The sequence below is a fragment of the Lissotriton helveticus genome, chromosome 8 (assembly GCF_964261635.1).
Source record: "Lissotriton helveticus chromosome 8, aLisHel1.1, whole genome shotgun sequence".
In the NCBI taxonomy this organism is placed as follows: domain Eukaryota; kingdom Metazoa; phylum Chordata; class Amphibia; order Caudata; family Salamandridae; genus Lissotriton; species Lissotriton helveticus.
In genome coordinates this window covers 249,142,088-249,160,162 of record NC_136069.1, presented here as the reverse complement: position 1 = coordinate 249,160,162, position 18,075 = coordinate 249,142,088, and positions in this window count along the sequence as shown.

Genomic DNA, 18,075 nt, shown 5'->3' with positions numbered 1-18,075 from the left:
GTCAACATTCTGTATAGTAACAGTGCTCATTTGAATGTTAGGTTAGGAAGGACCAATTCTATCGGTAAAGTCAATGTCATGCCTTAGTAAGTACCAATGTTTCTTTAGAATCCTTCTTACGGAATGTGCTTATTTATTGTATGAGATAATCAGTATAGTTTTACTTTGCTCAGTATTCTTTCTCTTCATTTTAATTATTTACTCAGTTCTCGTTGTCAACTTTAAACGTTGTTCTGCTTGCTCCAAAACCTTAAGGAGATATCTTAAAGATAGGAACCATCTTTTCAGTTTCTGAAGATTGCTTTCTAGTTCCATTGCTATTGAGCAATTCTTTTTTATTCTTAGCATTTCTCTATATGGTTTGCTCCATTTTAATCTCCAATCATGATAGATTGATGCATGGAGCACATGATTGGCAGCAGTACACTTTCTGAAAAGTGTTATTTCTAATCTATTGTTTTCCACATAGACCAAGGTGGCGAAAAATGCATTTTTTCTTCACTGATGGTGTAGGTTAGCTGGATGTTAAATGAAGTATTACTGAAATATTCCTTAATTTATGAACAAATCATCAATGTAGCATAGCCAAATAATTATTTTATCCAAATTATTCTCATGCTGATCAGCTCATGCAAATTCTCTTGCTCACCATCCCATAGTGAGATTAGCAAAACTCAGGGTGGCAGAATTCCCCATGGGCGTCCCGGATATGTAGTGGCAGACATAATTTCCGAAAAGACAGAAGCTGTTCTTTAGAATTAGTTCCATCATCTCCAATAACACATTGAAATGATCCAATTTAGCAAGAGATACTTTTTTCAAGAAAATATCTGCAAGCCATCACCCCAAAATCCTGATCAACGAAAGCTGTTGGAAAGTGGTTCATTAGTAGGTGCAGGTAGGTACCTACAGCTAATAATATCACCACAATCACGAATAAGGTCCAAGCAAAGTCTCAATAAATTAATCCTTGCTGAACCCTTGGTAACTTGGCTGAAAGCAGTTAGGCTTAGCTTAGGAGACAGGTGTGTTAAGCATTTAATATCACCTAAACAGTAAATACGTAAGATACGACACATGATACAAATCCAATGCCATTTTACATAAATAGGAAATATTTAAATGATTAAAAAGACACCAAAATGTCAAAAGTCCAATCTAGGGAACCGGAGATATGCATTTTTTAATGATTAAAAGCAAAACTTGTGCTTAGAGGCAAATACCACTCAAAGGGTAAAAAAGGCAGCACTGGACCGGGATAAGTTCAAGAGTTCAGGGCCGCCCGTGGTGTAACACTTCTACACTTACTTCCAGAAGTGTTTCTTATGCAGTAAAGTCGTCCACAGCACCAGTCAAGGGTTTACAATCTCTGGTTAGCCTCTTTGGGTCTGGGACTACAACTCCCACAATGCACCTGGCCAATCCAAGTAGAATCCAGGTGAAACTTGTCAGCTGGAGTTGTCCTTGTTGTTGATGTTGTAGGTAGCCCTTCCAGCACTTTTCTACCTGTTGCTGTATCCTTTAAGACAGGCAATGACCTTTCATTGTGAAGCCTTGTGAGTGCAGCGGGTGCAGTCCGTATTAGTGCAGTCCTCTTTTATGCACTCCAAGGGTCCGGAGGGTAGTCTTTCTTCTCCAGATGTTTATTTTGGGTCATTGAGGGTCTACAACCCAGAAACTCTGATTTGTCTCTTGGAGGTTTGGGAGTACAATTTCCACAATGCACCTGGTCGAATCCTTTAAAGTCCAATGTCTTGATGGAGTTGATGCAGGCTACTCCTTGAGCTTTTTTGTACCTGTTACTTTCAAGCAGTCCACTCCTTGATCCTTTCAAAGCCAGGGAAAGTTCTGCTTTGTGAAGCCCAAAGTGTGCAATAGGTGTACTCCTTATGAGTGCAGTCCTCTTATGGTGCAGACCAGGGGTTCAAAAGGGAACGTCTTCTTCTCTTGATATCTCCAGGCAGGGATCTGAGTTGCTGGGCAGCTTGCCCATATTTATCCAGATTGCTGGCTGGCAAGAAGAGGTGTACCCTGACCAATGGTCGCAGGGAGCCATCCTCTGTGATGACCACTTCCTAAGAGGTATGGCATATTTGTTTCTCAGAAAGCACTGTTCCACAAAAATGAAAATGGAGAAAATCTCTCTGGGACGTTACGGTCTGGCTAACCCCATCCACAGGTGTGGCTAACCTTTCTCTACACTCCCCTTTCAGCCCCTCTCCAAATTCAATTACAGAGGCTCACACCTTGCTGGTAGTGTGGGAAGTGGGAAGTGAGGGTGGACCTGGTTCCTGTCCTCACTGTCTTTCTCCCTTTGAAGACCAGTCTGTCTACCCAGCCCCCTTTCTGTCCTGGCATCTGCTGCTGTAGATCTCATCCCATCAGATTTCTCAGCCCAGGCCACTTCAGGCTTCATTAAGGAAGCTTGGCTCAGCCTGTCATAGGCTGGCAAAATTAGAAGAGGCTGCTACAACACTGATTTAAGGTAACTTTAGGCAATAGTTATAATAATCCAACCTTGGCAAGTTGCTGGATAAATTGCAACTATCATTTTCATACTCTGGATTATTTATTGTCCTGTAAAACGTTGTGCCTTATTAAGGAATATTAAGGCCTTCCTATGTTAGTCTATGAAGCTAGCAATCTACAATGGGGAAAATGAAATTGGCAGTTTTTACCTTACCCGGGAATGCAAAACATCTTTTATAATGTCTGTGCTTATTTTAACAATACAGCATAATCTGTCAGCACCTAGAGCAGACTTTAGGGTTGACATATATAGAAATATAGTAGCTTAAGACTTTAGAAGTACTTTTAATTCCAAAGGTGAATTTTAAAAGCAACCTACAAAGCACGACTGGCTTTAAAATGAGAGCGGCACCACAGCAGTGCACTCTTAAATTCACTAAATCTACTGGCCCTCTAAACCTACATGGTCTACCATATACTAGGGACTTCCAGGTAGGATGTCAGTACCAATTGCACCTAATTACCATATACCTTTTAAACAGCGCACAGGCCCTGGGACTGTTTAGCAGACAGAGTCAGAAAACCAGCATCTAGTAGTCCAAATGGGGGCATAAAAGTGGTGGAACATCCGCAAAAAGCACTTTTTTCTCACACGTTTGTCCCCCACCTCCTCCCCTACACAGCCAACACACCTAGGAGACTCAGCCCAACTCTGGAAGAGCTTTCTTGGCATTTTAAGCAAGGACAAAACTAAAGATAGCAGGCTTTTCTTTTACAGAGCCTAGAGCATCCTCCTGCTAAGGTCACTCCCTCTGGGAAGTTGACCCATCTCCATAATAACAGGACCCATCTTAAAATGAGCCTTCACTCCAGCTGTTTCATTTTCCTCCTTCCTTTTTCCTTTGGGTAGTGAGATGCCCAACTCTTCTATCCATAACGTTGCTAAGGCAACACCTAGCTTACACACAGAGGTAACCCAACATTTGAGCAATCCCAACTTGACCAACAGGGCCAGGGGTCTAACTTGTTTGTCGCTAAGGGGTCTGCCTCCCATGCCAAGTAGAGAGCTGCCAGGAAAGCCTGCACCCAGCAGAAGCTACTGACAGCTGCCAGAATCCACAACCACACCCTAATCTCTCCACGGACAGGTGGATGAGCGGCTTTAGGGGCAACTGTGGGTTCTTGGAACCTCTTATGGCTATTTAGAGTGCAGGGCTTCCATATCCTGCGGCAGACACCCTTCATCCACTCGCCCTTCTGTCATGGGGGGCACCCTGCTTCTTGACAGCTGCCTGACTGCTCAGGACTTCCTTGTGGTACGGTAAAGCCTTACCAGTGCCAACTCTGGCTTCCCCCTTACTGGGTGAAAAGGCCCTTGGCTCATTGGGTCTCTATTTAAGAGTTGCTTTCCTTTCCATTTCTTTTTTCCCATTTGTTTGGAACCCTAGTCTCCTAACTGTAGGGACTGGCTCCCCGGGATCTTTGGGTTTGCGACTGCCCCATCTGGGATCAGATCAACCAATGGGAAGTCATTGCCTAGGATGCAATCTAAGGGGAGGTCAGCACTGACTACCACCTTATACCAGCCAAGGGTACCCTTTCTTTCTTGGGGCACTATGGCTACAGGTGCGGTTGTAACCTCACTTGGGGCTACCCTTACTCTCCTTGTCTTGTATCTTCTGGCACATACAGGTCTGGGGACACCAACCAGTCACTCACTATGGTATGAGTGGTGCATGTGTCTCGCATGCCAATGGCAAGTATCTCATTCACCTGAATGAGGTGGAAGTGCCTACTCCCACCCTCAGGGATCACCAGCTTACCATCGGGACCAGTCTCCCAGCAAAATGCTAAGAGGGCCTCCTCATCTGATGAGCCTTCCCCTAGGAACAAGTTGCATCGCCCCTAAAGTGACCTGACTGCTGACAGTCAAAACAAACCGTATAACCAAGTATTTTTTAGACCTGAGTCCCCCTGCCTCTGCTTGTCAGAGATGGGGTGGGATTTGCCCTCCTTCTTTTTAGGGTTCTGGGGTACTGAGGGAGTCTCCTTGTTGGGCTTATCACCTCCCTCCTTTGGTATGTGTGGACTTAACCACTGCTCTTAGAGTCATCCTTCTGGGACTTCTAGTACTGTGTCCCCCAGTTCCCTGGACCAGACAGCTTAGAGTCAACTACATGCTGTTGTAACGTATCTGAGGAACAATTAATCAAAATGTTCTCCTTCATGAACAGATATAGAGCCCCTCATAGGTTCTTACCTTGTATCTCTGTATCCAGCCCTCTAGTGCCTTTACAGAGATTGTCAACAAAGTCCAATCAATATTGGATATTGTCTTTCTGACTGACCCTGACCTTCATCCTGTACTGCTCTGAGGCGAGATCAAACTTTCTGATCTGACCCTGTTCCATGTGGGAGTAAGATTCTGTTCCTCCCCCCTCTAGGATCCGGAGCCTAACACTCCGAGCTACTGGATCAACACTCACAGGAGTGAATACCAGTGTTGAGAGCTAACCCTCCTCATTTTGAGAGCCCTCTCAAATACAATCAGACAGTTATCAATGTCAACACCCTCTTGGTACTTAGGGACAACCCCCTTTGGGCATCCTTGGGTCAAACTCACCACCTCTTGACAACTCAAACTCTGTTGTGTTGCCATGATCTCTCTTTTCTTCCCCTACCCACTTCTATTTACCCAGGGCCAACATATCTGCCTCTAAAGCTAAGTAGGTTTATTGGGCCTCAAGCTCTCATTCCCTGAGGGACAGACCTACTTCTCCTGTGATGGATCCTCTCTCCCAAAATCCTCTAGGCAGGGCTCTGGTTATTGTGTGAGTGGACAGGGGTTCTGCTTCATCTTCACTGAGGTCTAACGGGTCTTCTCTCCCCTGGAGGTTGGAGGGATCATCTTCTTCTTAGAGGCTGGAGGGGCCATCTTCCCTCTCCGCTTCTATCTCAGGAGCTTCCTCTGTTTCTACTAGCACTGCCCAGGCCTCAAGGGACTTCACCAGCTCTGCCCTCCTAGTGTTGGTTGGGGCTGGTAACCCCGCTTTCTGCATATCACCCTAAGATCGGCTACAGTGAGCTCTGCTTCGCAAGAGGACTGCAGCCATACGGACTGCAACTGCTGGACACCTTGGGCTTCATAAATGAGGACGTTACCTGCCTTCTAAAGGAAAAAGGAGTGAACTACCTGAAAGCAAAAGGTACAAAAGAGCTTCAAGAAGTCACCTGCACCAACTCCATCAAGATAATCCCTACTGGCCAGCTTCACCTAGACTTTACAGGATTTGACCAGGTGCACTGTGGAAATTGTAGTCCCAAACCTCCAAGAGTCATATCAGAATTTCTAGGCCCTTGACTGGTGCTGTGTACCCTCAAAGACCCAAACTAAACATCTGGAGAAGGCATACTGCCCTGTTGGACCCTAGAACTTCAAAAGAGAGGGGTGCCCTAATAATGACTGCACCTGATGCACTTACAAGGCTTCACAACAAAAGGACGTTGTCTGTCTTAAATGATAAGGAGTGGAGTCCCTGATCAGTAGCAGGTATACAAGTGCAGGAAGGGCTACCTGCAACATCAACAACAAGCACAACACATTCACTGAGGTTCCAAGTCTCTATGCACAGTTCTGTGTGAGAGCAGGATCCCTGCTACATGGCACCCAACGGTTGGTGGTCTTATTACATGACACTTGTGTAGTGCTTCTGTCAGTCCTTAACACTCTTCACTATTGTTTCCGGAAGACGGTGGTGTCGGACAAACCTACCTATAGTTGCATAGGTCTTTTCAAGCTTGAATCTTTTCAAACGGTTTCTTTTTTAATTACTACCCAGTTCAGTTGTGCTACGTAGTTTTTATCGTACCTCTTTCTTACTGTGTCGCTATGGCTAATGCCGTTGATATTCCGCAGCATAGTCGGATTGCGGTTCGCAATCATTTGCAGACTTATGATGTCCCTGTGGATGGCATGGCTGTGATCATGGTGGTGAGTGCGGAAGTGGCTTACCCATATGAAATTTTTTACTTGTGTGTGACCTTCCCGGCTGTGAATGCAAATACTAATGTGTTCGACACGTACACTCCAACTGCCATGCCACAGGAATATGTTCCCTATAGGACACAGGAAGTTCCTATTAAGGCCTGTCAGAACCGAGTTTGGTTTAATGGCGCCCTAACCCACTCTTTGTTAACTCCGAGGTTAGGTCCTTTGTCCATTCCAGGCGCTACCTGGCCTGTTTGTGCTGGATGTACACCGCATCCTAGACATGAAGCGGTTCCCGTTGCAGATTTACGGCTGTTACATACAGTCGCAATTAGTGTAATTCGGTTGTTAGTGCAGTACATTACCCGCAATCTCCCAGGTGGGGCCCCGGGTGCTGCGGTGCTTCCAGCCGGACAGGGCGGAAGGAAGCTCAGTCCTTCTGTGATGGTGAATGCAGTAATGGGCAAGCACCCCCAGAATAAGGATGATTTTCCTTTCTGGCTTGCCGAGAAGTTTGACCAGCTGGAAGCAGTATTTGCTAACACGACTCCTGGTGAAAAACACAGGATTCTGACGATTAGCATGCCAAAAGACTTGGTCCCGGAACCTGGTGACTGTGAAACTTGGGGTAAGACCTTTGCGGCAGTGTATACGAGGTGCTTCGGCACTCCGTCAATGTCCTTCCAACGGTCCTTAAGCGTGTTCAAGATGAGCACGGACCCAAGGCAGCGGTTGAATTGGGTATGCGCCTAAGCAGCACTTTTGATGTAATTTCCGATCTCGTACTTGCGAATGTCAAGGGAGATGCTGTGAACTTTCAGGTGTCTAATGCGTTGCAGGCTGTACCCGATGTCGACAAACCCCGACAGTTAGCAAGAATTACCGTAGGCCGTAATAGTTTGGGACTCAAGCCTTTCTCAACAAAAGAGAAAAAACAACCCCAAGGGCAGAAGTCAGAGACTGACGAACATCCCAAGGCTAAGAAGCAAAATTGGCCGAAAAAACTACAAAAACAGGGCAAGCAACAATAGCAGAAACAGCAGTCTCTTCCTGCATCTCCAGTGCCTGCACATACAGAACGTATTTATGACTTGCGCGATCGCGCAACGATAAAATCACCTGATCGTTTTCAGGTTTCTGAACAACGCTCTCCTCATTCTTTTCAGGAATCATCGGCCTCATCGACCAGTGGTGGAGGAGGCGGCAGAGGTCGGGGTGGCCAGCAGGGACGTGACCAGCCCCGCCCGATAGACGGTAAAGGCAAGCAGGACAATTCAACACCGAAAAGACCCCAGTTTCAGAAAACAAAAGTTGCCGCTTTAACAGCAATATATGCCACAGATAGTGAGAACGCAGCTTTGGAATCAGACATGGGCTCTGACCTTGCTGGACAGCGCGGTGTAGATTACCATAGTGCGAGAGGCCCTGCGTCCACTACTGAAGGTGACAGCGACTGACCGATATGTTGTTGTGGAGACAGCTGACACTAGAGTAGCTCCCCCTGATAGACTTTATGAAATAGTCCTTTTAGTTGAGGGTGACATACAACATACCATAAAAGGGGTATTTTGGGAAATCTTACGACTACCTATGACATTTTGTTAGCGGAGGCTGACTGGCCCTCACCTTTTGTGCTCGAAGCTCCGAGAGGGGAGGAGGTGATCCTCCCTAGTTTCGCGCACACTGTCTCGAAGGAGCATGCGCTGAATTTTGCAGAAGAGTGGGCTAAAGCCCTAGCGCCCGCTCTGTACCATACACACTGTGGTTGGGATACATGTTCCCGACACCACGAGATTTCCTTACGGTCTATGCCACAGCCTCAACCTCAATATCCCATCAGACGCGAAGCTAAGGCTTCCGTTGGCAAAATCCTTGAACAATTGGAATATCAAGGTGTAATTGAAACTTGTGTGTCACCGATGAATAACCCTCTTTTTACTGTGACCAAGCCAGACGGCTCGTTCCGTTTGGTATTGGATTACCGGCATCTTAACTCGCATTGTCGTACCTGTGCAGTACAGAATACCCACGGCTCTGCTTTAGTGGATGGTCTTGTGCGTAAACGGTTTAAAACCATACTTGACATTTCCAATGTTTTTTTTGCCCACAATTTAGATGGTCTAAGTTCCCAATGGACCAGTTTTACAAGCAAACAGCGCCAATACAAGCATTTACCAATGGGCTATAAGTATAGTCCAGGCGTGTTTGCTGCCCGCATTGTCTCTCTCGTAGAGAGAGTGGACACGGATGCGTGTTTGTAAGTGGATGACATCTATCTCACAGACGAAGAGCTTTTGGCCATCTGTGTTGCGTTGACTGCTTAATTTGTAACTTTGCGGACTTCGGTTACAAATTTAACTTTGCAAAGTCTCATATTGCAGAGTACACAGTGTTGTTCCTGGGCTAAGAGCTCAACAATGAAGGTCGAGGATTGGGTCCTCACTTCTTGGAGAAATGCGCACAACTGCGCGCTCCTACAACTCTGAAAAAATTACAATCCTTGCTGGGAGTTTTGAATTTCGGGCCTACATATATTCCTGAATATGCCCAGCGTATCAAGCCTTTGTATGCTTTGATACAACCTACTTTTACCAAATCGTTCTAGCTGCCAGAACATTCAGCTATTTTGCAATCTTTGCAGGCTGATCTTTTAGAATCTAAATTCTTACTGACTCGTTAGACCCACACCAACCTGGTGATAAGAATCATCCCTGGGGCAGTGGATTTCACTTACCTTACTTTTAACGAAGGAGACACAGTACCTATTGCTTACAAGTCACACTTGTACACTTTGGCTGAAATGCGGATTTCCTCTGTGGAAAAAGTTTTAACAGCAGTGCAGATGGCAATTCTTAAGGAACGTGCACTGTCACAGGGAAAACGCATGTTGCTTTTTACCCGTATCATGCATTAGAGGCAGTTACGAAAACCAGTGTAACAAATTCAAAGGTTTTGCACCCACGGTGGATACAATGGGCAGCATCATTGACGTCTCCGGATGTCACGTTTATTTTTGATGCATCCCTATAGTCGCAGGACTTTTTGCAGTATGAATTTGTTCATCCTGCGCCTTTGGCTATGCGGCCTTTGGAGGATTTCCATTGCATCGTTGTGCATTGTGGAGAAGTGTGGCTCACTGGTTAGAGGAGGCAGACCCTGAAGCAGAGGTCAGACCCGGGACCAGGGTTCAATTCCCGACGCGGCAGGGTCTTGAGCACAAATGTCCACGGTCTCGATAATTCTTACTTCGGTGCCTACTCGAATCACGGGTTCACACTCTGCAACTCTGGGCAATAGCTTGCTTAATCTCCACTACGGCCCCCCCGCGGCAGGATGCCTGGCTTTCACCTTGGTGATGCCCAGTAGGGGTTATCTCACAGGGAAAAGCCAGGACGGGTTCCCAAAGCAAGCGCCTTGAGACCTTGCGGTGATAAGGCGCTATATAAGAACCTTTGACATTTGACATTTGACATCATATACATTGATGGTTCAGCGCAAGTTGCGCATGGGTCTAAGCACGCATACGTTGCGCCATTGTGGTAGATGCCATGGTGAATGATGAGTTCAAGTCCAGAGTCGTGCACAAGCAGACTCTAGGGGACTGCACCACACAATTGGCGGAGCTTCATGCTCTGATGCTTGCATTGGATTACGCTTATCCTAGTGTGACAACTATTATTGTGAGTAATTCTTACTACTGTGTCCAGTCTTACAATGAAAACCTGTTTTTTTGGATTTAGAATGATTTTAGTGATTCCAAGGGTTGCACAATAAAACATAAAATGATCTGGGTCCGAGTGGCTGAGCCTAAAGAGCAATTGCCACTCGTGTTTGTAATTCACACTTTAGGTCATCAGCGCGTGGGAGTCCACGCTGTTGGCAATTCGTTGGCAGATGAGGCCCCGAAATCAGCAGTATCGTCATATTTGGTTACAGCAGTTACATAGTCCAAAAGTAAGATTGATGATGATATCTTGGCAGCTGTTGCTGTGACTGAGAAGGGACATAAATATCCTAAGAGGTTCCCTTCAAAGTATTCATATAACTTAAGTCCTGATAAACTTCCTTATGTGAAAATACCTGACGTTGATGAGAGGTTGATTTCCAACGCAGATCGTAGGCACACGTTGCTCACAGCGGCCCATGAAGGAGTTGCGTCTGCGGGCGTTTCGGCTACTGTGGCTCAGTTACAACAGCGTTTCTGGTGGCGGGGACTGTACAAACAGACGCGTGATTATGTCCTTCAATGTGACATTTGCCAGCAGATTAAGCCTTCAACTGCTGCGCGTCCGCCCCAGACACAGTTGTACATATCTAATAAACCACTAGGTTGGGTTTACTTAGATCACTGCGGTCCTTTTTCTTCTGATACTGCGTATAAGTACATCTTAGTAGCAGTTGATTCATGCACACGCTTTGTGTGGGTGTGGCCTCACTGCAGCGCTGATTCACGAACTGTCATAAGAGACTTGCGTGTCTTTGTAGGGATTTTTGCCTGTGGTACCTTCCATTCGGATCAGGGTCTGGCTTTTGCCTCTAAGGCATATAAGGATGCCATGACTTTGTTGGGGGTCCAAGTCAAGTTTTCGTCTCCATACAGACCTGAGGGTAATAGTGTTGTGGAACGAATGAACCGAGATTTAAAGCAGTCTTTGACAGCTCGAGTTATAGGCACTGGCAGGAACTGACTGGCCTACCTCAATAGCGTGCAGCGTGCTCTTAATAATCTCCCTAGAAGGTCTCTGGGTGGGCAGACCCCATGCAAAATGCTCTTTGGTATCAAGATGTTCGTACCGGACCTTGACGGTCTAGACTCGGCGGCTGTTGCTGCCTCCTTTGACGTAGATGAACATTGCAATGTTTTACAGAATCTACAAGAGACGAGAGACAGTCTTGCAAAGGGACATTTGCCCTCCACCACGGATGATGCGTTGCAGATCCCGGTAGTTGGCTGGCTACCCCAAGTTGGAGAACTGGTTCGGGAGAAGATCGTAAACAAGAAAGAATTTGGTCCCTCTTATCGAGCTCCAGTTCCAGTGCTTGGTGTGAAGGGCACAAGAACAGTCATGTTACCACCACTTCCAGGTGGTAAGGAAAACCGGTATATCTCCATTGACAATGTCAAGATACACAGAGTGGCCGATTCTTCTTAGTATGACACCGGCGGTCTCATGTCCTTCGATAGTGAGAAATTCTGTTTTGGCCCCAGCTTCTAATCCAGTGTCTGAGGTTGCCCTCGAGATGCCTGCAATTTCTAGTCCTTTATTGAGTACACTGCCTGGTACTCAACATGATGAAACTGGCTACACTTACCCAACTGACTTATCGATGCCTGATGTACAAACTCGCTTGGCCACAGAATCCAGATTTTCATTTGACACTGTTTCACACACATCAAGAAAGCCTTCAAGGATTACTGTTTATGTGAGACTGTTTAAAAAACATTTTTTGATTTGCCCTTGGACCTATATTTGGCTGGTGCTTTTTTCGATTTACCTTTTTATGTCAATTGGTTTTGTGTTTTATTTTTTCCGTCTCGTCAATGGACACTATGTCGAGGAGAGAACATGCATTTGACACATTAATGGAACATTGGCGCCCCTTTCCTCATCACACAGATTGAAGAGAGACTTGGCTTTTGTTAACATCACTGCCTAGCCTGTCCTAGATGGGATTGTATGGGATGCCGTTAAATTTCAAATTCATGGCCCCACTGAGTTTATAAATGTCCCTAATTTGCTTAGAGTTAACATGGGAGATGTAGTTGAACAAAATATACGTTCTGATGATTGGGATGTTCAGGCCATAGAAGCGTTGTTTTCTGATTTGAAATATTATGCTGCCTTTGATGCTGAAGATTTGTATTTAGAATCTGTTAATTACGGTGATTTATATTGTTACCAACACTTTGGCTATCACTACCTGCATAAAACTAATACCAGGAGGAACACTGTAAATTATACACAATGGGAACATTGTCCAGCTCCTATACAAGGAAGTTCTGCTACCTTTTTGAAAAGGTTCACTTATTTGACTGATTTTAATCAGACAAATCCCAATGCATTTTATTTTAAAGTCACCGAAAGTCCACATCCAAAGTTAGACTTACCGATTCTAAATCATTGTACTCGAAGTCCTTTCTAGACCAGTTATCTGTTGGAGGCTACGAGTTGTGGAAGGAAACAGTTGACCTTAAATCTGTTTGGGGTTCTAAAAGTTGGCATGTGCAAGGCACTGAGGCTTTGCACCGTGCATGTCTCATCCCGAATCATATGTTGTTTTTTAATTCTACAATTTCACAGACAACATGCTTTGAATTGGCTACCTCTAAAAAATTAAATGCTCCTTCTTTCCCTGATTTAGAAGAATATTCAGGTTGGGGTAATACTACAAAACTTTCAATGAGAGAGTTGCAAACTCTGTTGCTAAATTCTTCTTTTAACATATCCAGTTTGGATCCCAATGGCTAGTTGCTCTGGCACAGAAGTGCTGACTTGTGCCAGCATCATTTTCTGGGTTTGGCTCAAGGCTTTACAAAGGTCAGGGTGGATCCCCGTTTTGAAATTGACCATTCTGTGACTACTTATTCTGTAGGCAAATTATGTCAGAATTGGCTCAAACATTCTACCTTGGTGTCAGTTAAACAGCATTTATCTAGACTGACTGATGATGTTGATCTGAATGATTTCATAAAAGGCCCGGCTAAAGGTAAATCTAAAAGATGGATATATGCTGTTTATAACGAATTCTGGAAAACATCCAAGATTGAGGCAGATCCCCACCTTAGGGCTATAGATCAAGCTAATTTGGAAAAAGTGCTGGCAGTTGTAGACAATAGCATTAACACGCTTTCTTCCCGCATTTACACTTTGGATAATATTGTGTCATCTGTTGTTGATATTGTGCAAGATGAAGTGTCTGTATTATACCATGGTCAAAATCAATTGCGTTCGATTATGCAGTTTGCTTGGACCCTGCAGACCCTTCAGTCAGGGAAAGTGCCAAGGCATTACATAAATACCTCTTCCCTGTTTGCCCCGTTTAATTTGACTCACAAGCAGCGTTTACTTTCAATGAAGGATGCCTCTTTTTCCATGTTACACATTGAGAGGTTGGAGTCTTTACCGTTTTCTGTGGCAGAGGCCAATACTGCAACGTGGCCCCTGTTCGAGTTTAAAAACTGTATGAAGTACTTTGCCATTAGTAGATAGGAGCCTCTTGGAAGTTCTAATCTCCATGAAGCCTGGTCGCTTCCTTTTACATATAGATGCCTTAGGGAGGACAAGGAAGTTTATTTGAATGGTGAAGAATGCACTGAAACTCCGGATCACTCATTAATGTGTAGACATATCCAATTACACGGCTCCTGTAATCAGAACGAGCTAAATTTAGCCTGTATTTTGAAAGGTACCCCCGGGCCTGCTATTGTTCCCACATTCACATTACTGGCAAATGGGACTTTTTTACTATTAAACAATGAAGATTGTTGTGGGTTAATAAAAGGAATTGCTTATGTTGTTACCGTCAGTGAGCATGTGGTTTGCTGTAAGAATGTAATGTATCCACCCCGCATGGGAAACTTGATGTTTCCATCTGGCCCAAGATTCCGACCTTGAAAGCAGAGTTCATTAAGATGAGTCGCATAAGAGCTCTATTGTCCCAAAAAGAAGTTGCCCTCACATCTGCTCGTGAAACATTTGTCCTTCACGTGGCTAACACCCGCACAGAGGTGCATGCTTTATTAAAGCAACATGTAAGATGGGACCCCCTCAAAAGTACAGATTATGGCCAAGGAACAGAGGGGAACAGAAATAAACAATATGTAAGGGAAGTTCCTTCAGTGGCCGTATATTTCAATTGTGTGTATGCATCTATGAAATATCAAAAATAGGTGACAGAAAGAAAGTTAATTCTAGACAGAAATCATTCAAAAGTTCTATGTATTTTATTTTCCTTTTTGTATAAATATGAGTTCATATAAATACTGTTTTAAATCAGAGAATTGCGTAGAAAATACATCTATTAATTTCAAAATTTTACAAATAACACAAAAAAGTCATAAAAATAAGCAACAAGAATAATACCCCTTGGTAACAACCATACCAATCAACTTGCTCACGTGCTGCCAGTCATACCACAATCAAACCATATACTCAGACAGAAAAAGGAACTGGATTGTAGTTAGCTAGATCACAAAGCTATTGTTGTTCTAGGGCTCCGAGATGTAATTGTCGGCCCTTGTAGCAGGTCTACGCGCGTTTCGGCGGCTCTAGGCCACCTTCATCAGAACCTTATTCATCATATAGTGCAAATACCAGGGGATCAAACAGAGAAGAAATGCCTAAAAGAAAAGACAAATCTGTCACCACACCATCATCAAATAAAAATATACACAAAAACCAATTTTTCATTCACTGTTAAGCTAAACTATGGGGGCTCATCAACGTGACCATAGTGGAAAAGTCATATACCTCTCAGAGCATATTTGTAACTGAATTTTTGGGCAAGGATTGGGAATAAAGACACAGTTTTACTAAATCCATTATAAAGAAACACAGAAAGAAACCTTAATGGAAAAAGTCATATACCTCTCAGAGCATATTAGCAATCGAATTTTTAAACAAGGGTTGAGAATAGAGACACAGATTTGCTAATTCCATTAAATAAAAGGAAAAGCCTAATTTTGTGGTGAGAGTTTAAGCTCATAGTGGCACACCATGCCTAGATCCTACAATACTCACAGTGTAACGCAAGAATATCTTTTCATTTGTAGTTTTATCAATGAAGTCAAAGGTAAGATAAAAGCAAATACCCAGCATCTACATAGGAATTAAAAGAGGCTGTAAGTTAAAGTGTACTGGAGGGACTAGCTGAAGCTAATTTGTTTTCCAAAGTTGGAAGCCTTACCAATGGCGCCACTCACGATGAAGACAGAAAACGTGAAAGTTTCAGAGCTTCATATCATGTGTAGGTCAAACGCTGTGTTCCGTTTTCATAGCTACAGGGAAAGTTATAAATACCACGATGTCATAACTGGCGTTAGAATTGAAAGGAAGATGCTACAATTGAGTCTGTGCATTCTGTCGAACAAAACCTTTTTAGTAATGTAGATGAGTAAGGCCCTGATTGACATACCGGAGTGGTCGTGGAATATCCGTATTGTCAAATTTTCGGAGTATGCACCTTTATGTCCGATTATCAAAGAGAAGATCTCTAATTTATGCAGACGGCGAGGGGACTGAGTTCTGTTGTTTCAGGATCTATTATTGAATGAAAAATAGAGGAGTCCTGTTTAGGCCGATAAAGTGCACATAATTTTAGTATCCAAAGTGAAAATCCATTCAAAAAGGTGTGGGCTTACTTCTATAGGCGACGACAGTCCATTCCATAAATAAAATACATTTCAACCACCAGCGACCCTGAAAATGTTAAAATATATGAACGTTATATACGTTAAACAAAGAACAAGGGTCCACTAAAATGAGGTACAAGATGTTTCTAATGTCTCAGCCTCATGATAGCACAGGAAAGGAACACGTCTTATATCGTGCAAAAGTCCATGACTGGATAGAACATGGTTACTTCGGACTTCTAATGCTGCAAGATAAACTAAGTGCGTATCTAGTCGGCTGAAAGTACGGCAGATATGACATTGTTAGTTTAAATTGTCAAAACATGCTAGCCGATGGTGAAAACCGGTCTTATTATACGGCGTAAAAGAGATGGCTGCTACGGACGCCTACGGCGATAATGTGCCTGTTGCTCGCCTACCTTGTGGTCCGTAATGGTACGGCGTGATCCCTCGCCGTAAACGAGACCCTCAGCAAACAATCGCGGGGCCCGCTATGTCTTTTAAACCGTCCTACGAGGCTATAAGTCACGCGAGAAGTTGCGAGGTACGTGACGAAATGAGAAAATCTCTCATCATGAGCATAAACATAGGACTACGAGGTACCGTCCATATTACTAGTACAGAACGGTGGAAACTAGTTAAACCGCAAATATAGATAAAAGAAGTACGTGTCTTAACAAAAAGGCCATCAATTAAAGATATCTATTAAGCTGGGAATCACGTGCAACCTAACCAAGTAAAGTAAAAATTAATAATAAATAATATAGAGAAGAAATTTAAATAAATTAACACATATCCAGGTCATGTATGCAAAATGCATAAGAAAATGGACAAAGTTCCTGCATAACGCGATTAGTACTACACCAATTGCTGTAATGAAGTCTCCTACTAGCAGGAAGCAATAGACAAACTGTGTTTCCTGTAGGTTTCCTGTTGGTTTACCGTAGATGACGCATACTGAGATATACTAGTCAAGAGGAGAAATCTTTACTTGGTCACATACCAAGATAGTTCTTCATTTAACCCTCGTTTCACACTGTCCAAAAGGTAGATCCAAAAGGTTTCACGTTTTTTTCGAGTAATATCACTCGATTGACCCATTTTAGGTGTAACCTTTTCAAGGATAGACCATTTGATCTCATTCTCCTTATGGGATTTCTCAATACAATGTTGGACTAACGGGGCTGACAACTTTTTGGTCCTAATGGCGGACTTATGTTCACTGAAACGGACGTGGAACTCACGACCCGTCTCACCAACATAAGCCAAACCACAGTCACAAAATAAGATATACACGATGTTGCTACTACGACAGTTCGTAAGAAATCGTAGTTTAATCTGTTTTTCATTATATGTGATCGTGTCAGATGTGATCGCTGAGTCACAGGCGTGGCAGGAGCCACACCTGTGGTTACCCACAACCACTGGAAGTCCTGTAATGGAGAGCTGGTTATTGAATTGAGAATTTCTGGTGGGAGGTCTGGTATGAACCAGCATGTCCCTCAAATTTCTATTCCTCCTATATGCAAGCATTGGGAGAGGAAGTGGAGAAACGTTCTCATCCGTATTGAGGATTCTCCAATTTTTATTGATAATGTTTCGGATCTTATGATTCAATGTGGAGTGGTTAATCACACATGTGATCCGATTTTGTTTGGCCCGGGTGTTGCCTTGTAGGAGTGCTGATCTATCATAGTATTTGGCCCTTTTGTAGGCTTGTCGCACAAGGCGGTGTGGATAACCCCTCTTAAGCAGCCTTTCTTTGAGTGCATCTCCATGTTTATGGAAAGAGCCAATATCCGTACAGTTACGGCAAATTCGTAAAAATTCACCGAAGGGTATAGATTCCCTTTGGCAGTTCGGATGGTAACTGCCAAATTCCAGGATGGTATTTTTGGCAGTACTTTTCCTGAATAGACTGACTGTTAAATGTCCGTTAGTACCTGCAATACTGATATCTAAAAAGTCTACTTTTTGAGTGCTCAGGTTCATGGTGAACCTCAGGTTGGTATCACTTGCATTGAGCCAGAGGTAGAAAGCCTGCAGTTGTTCTTCCGGTCCATTCCAAATAAAAAAATATCATCAATAAAACGCTTCCAAACAAAAATATTCTCAAAAAATGGGGCCAGTTCGTTGTAAATGTTTTTAAGCTCCCATTCTCCCATGAATGTGTTAGCCACACTTGGGGCACAGGAAGCCCCCATAGATGTACCCTTGATTTGTTTAAAAATCTTACCATTGTACTCAAAGTAATTGTTCATCAACA